This window comes from Chiloscyllium punctatum, chromosome 46 (genome assembly GCF_047496795.1).
Source record: "Chiloscyllium punctatum isolate Juve2018m chromosome 46, sChiPun1.3, whole genome shotgun sequence".
Lineage (NCBI taxonomy): Eukaryota > Metazoa > Chordata > Chondrichthyes > Orectolobiformes > Hemiscylliidae > Chiloscyllium > Chiloscyllium punctatum.
The window spans coordinates 47038216-47041731 of record NC_092784.1 but is presented as its reverse complement, the minus strand read 5'-3'; positions in this window follow the sequence as shown (position 1 = coordinate 47041731).

The following is a 3516-nucleotide window of genomic DNA, read 5'->3' as shown; positions in this document are numbered from 1 at the left end:
TGGGATTTAGGTTCACAAGGAGGAGGTGTTAGCAATTCTGGAAAGTCTGAAAATAGATAAGTCCCCTGGGCCAGATGGGATTTATCCTCAGATTCTCTGGGAAGCCATGGAAGAGATTGCCGAGTCTTTGACTTTGAACTTTAAGCCGTCATTGTCTACAGGAATAGTGTCAGAAGACTGGAGGATAGCAAATGTTATCCCCTGTTCAAGAAGGGGAGCAGAGACAGACCTGGAAATTATAGACCAGTGAGCCTTACTTTGGTTCTGGGTAAAGTGTTGGAAAAGGTTATAAGAGATAGGATTTATAATCATCTAGAGAGGAATAATTTGATTAAGGATAGTCAACATGGTTTTGTGAAGGGTAGGTCATACCTCACAAACCGTATTGAGTTCTTTGAGAATGTGACCAAACAGGTGGATATGGGTAAAGTGGTTGATGTGGTGTATATGGATTTCAGTAAAGCATTTGATAAGGTTCCCCACGGTAGGCTATTGCAGAAAATATGGAGGCATGGGTTTGAGGGTCATTTAGCGGTTTGGATCAGAAAATTGGCTAGCTGAAAGATGACAGAGGGTGGTGGTTGATGGGAAATGTCCATCCTGGAGTTCAGTTACTGGTGGTGTACCACAAGGATCTGTTTTGGGACCGTTGCTGTTTGTTATTTTTATAAATGACCTGGATGAGGGCATAGAAGAATGGGTTAGTAAATTTGCTGATAACACTAAGCTTGATGGAATTGTGAATAGTGCTGAAGGATGTTGCAGGTTACAGAGGGACATAGATAAGCTGCAGAGCTGGGCTAAGAGGTGGTAAATGGAGTTTAATGTGGAAATATATGAAGTGATTCACTTTGGAAGGAGCAACAGGAATAAAGTATACTGGGCTAATGGTAAGATTCTAGGCAGTGTAGATGAGCAGAGAGATCCCAATGTCCATGTACATAGATCCCTCAAAGTTGCCACCCAAGTTGATAGGATTGTTAAGAAGGCCTACAGTGTGTTAGCTTTTATTGGTAGAGGGATTGAGCTTGGGAACCATGAGGTTATACCGCAGCTGTACAAAACTCTGGTGCGGCTGCACATGGAGTATTATGTACAGTTCTGGTCACCACATTATAGGAAAGATGTGGAAGCTTTGGAAAGGGTTCAGAGGAGATTTACGAGGATGTTGCCTGGTATGGAGGGAAGGTCTTATGAGGAAAGGCTGAGGGACTTGAGGCTGTTTTTGTTAGAGAGAAGAAGGTTAGGAGGTGACTTAATTAAGACATATAAGATAATCAGAGGGTTAGATAGGGTGGACAGTGAGAGCCTTTTTCCTCGGATGGTGATGGCTAGCATGAGGGGACATAGCTGTAAATTCAGGGCTGATAGATATAGGACAGATGTCAGAGGTAGTTTCTTTACACAGAGAGTATTAGGGGCGTGGAATGCACTGCCTGCAACAGTAGTAGACTCACCAGCTTTAAGGGCATTTAAATGGTCATTGGATAAACATATGGATGAGAATGGAATAGTGTCGGTTAGATAGGCTTCAGGTTGGTTCCACAGGTCGTCACAACACTGCGCTGGAATGTTCTATGTCCTTTAAATCTGGTATCCTTACCAGATCTGGCTTGCATGTGACTCTAGACCCCGGCCAATGTCATGATTTGGAAATGCCGGTGTTGGATTGGGGTGTACAAAGTTAAAAATCACACAGCACCAGGTTATAGTCCAACAGGTTTATTTGGAAGGACTAGCTTTCGGAGCGCTGCTCCCTCATCAGGTGGTTATGGAGTATAAGATCGTAAGACACAGAATTTATAGCAAAAGTTTACGGTGTGATGTAACTGAAATTATATATTGAAATGAACCTGGACTGTTTGTTAATTCTCTTATCTTTTAGAATGACCATGTTGGTTTCAGTTCTTTCATATGTAAATTGAAGAACATTTAAAAGTTATATTCTCAAGTGAACTTCAACACTTAGTGTCATGTCGGCCCGGATAATGCATTGAAGGTGTGAGCTGCTCTGTGTGAGGCTGTCTGTGCCACAATGGTCAGACTGACTCTAATCTAAAACAAAACAGATTTGCAGAATCTTACGGGATTCTTGCAGTGTTTGAGCTAAGTAAAATGTAATTCTGCAAGTACAAATTCACCTATAAACTTATATGTGTATGTGTGCATGTGGGTGTGTGGTGGGTGTTGGGGGGCTTATGAGCGTCTGAGATATGTCAGAGCTCTGAAATAGAGCTGAGTGAGCCATTCGGTTCAAGGGCAATTAGGGATCGGGCAACAAATGTTGGCACTGCCACCGTCCTGGGAAACAATTCTTGAAAATGCGATTGGAGCGAATGGGCTGTGACGTCCTTTCAGTAGTTACAGACTGCACTGCACCAATAACCTGCACCCCACGGCCTTTCTCCTGCTCCCCCCCTCTCCACCCCATCCCCTGTGGTTGCCCCATGGTGTGCAGGAACAGACGAGGAGTCAACCAAACCAGCTTTCAGTAAAGACGGTAACATTTCCTGAAGAAAGAGAGGCTGTTTTTGGAAATGGCGTTGGCAGTTCCGAGCTGTTGGGGGGGGTGGGTGGGGAGGTTTGCTGTTAATCTCAGAATTTGTTGCCGTCAGTCTCTCACAGATTAAATACCAAAAGGGGTCACAGTTCACGCTTGCCCTTAGGAACAGGCAGGAATCATATTCCAAAGAGGACAGTCCGGTGGAGATTCCAACCCTCTGATATTCCGTGAGCCCATCCCGTCGTCTTTCACAATATCCCCAAAGGCCAAGTAAGCTCTTTGTGAAACCACTGCCGCACACATGACGGCAAGTGTTCACACAGCAAGATCCCACAGACAGCAACGCGGGAATGACCTGAGATGGTCTGCTTTTGGGAAGGTGACTGAGGGATAGATGCCGACCAGGGCACACTCCCTCACTATCCTCTTCGAGATATCGCCACCGAATCTCTGACATTTGTCCATGGAAGAGGGTGGACAGAGCCTTGGTTGAACATCCCATCTGATCAACTCCACACCGCCTATATATTGTCAGCCTTGACCTTTACTGTCAAAGGCCAGGCAGGTGGAGTTATGAATCCACAGCCCTCTTCAGATCTTAGAATCTCTGCAGTGTGGAAACAGGCCCTTCGACCCAACAAGCCCACACCGATCCTCCGAAGAGTATCCCAGCCAACCCATTCCCCTACATTTACCCCTGACTAATGCACCCAACCCTGACCACGCATTTACCATGGCCAATTCACCTCAGCTGCACACCTTTGGACTGTGGGAGGAAACCCACGCAGACACGGGGAGAACGTGCAAACTCCGCACGGAGAGTCTACCGAGGCTGGAATTGAACCCAGGTCCCGAGCGCTCTACAGTGCCAGGGTAAGGGGGGGGGGGCAACTGGGAGGCCGGGGGGAGGGGGGGGGGGATGGAATGCACATACTGCTGATTGAGGCACAGCCAAAGGCTGGGGCCTGTTTCTTTTCTGAAGGTGGTAGCTCTTAGCTGATCCTCAGAGGAAC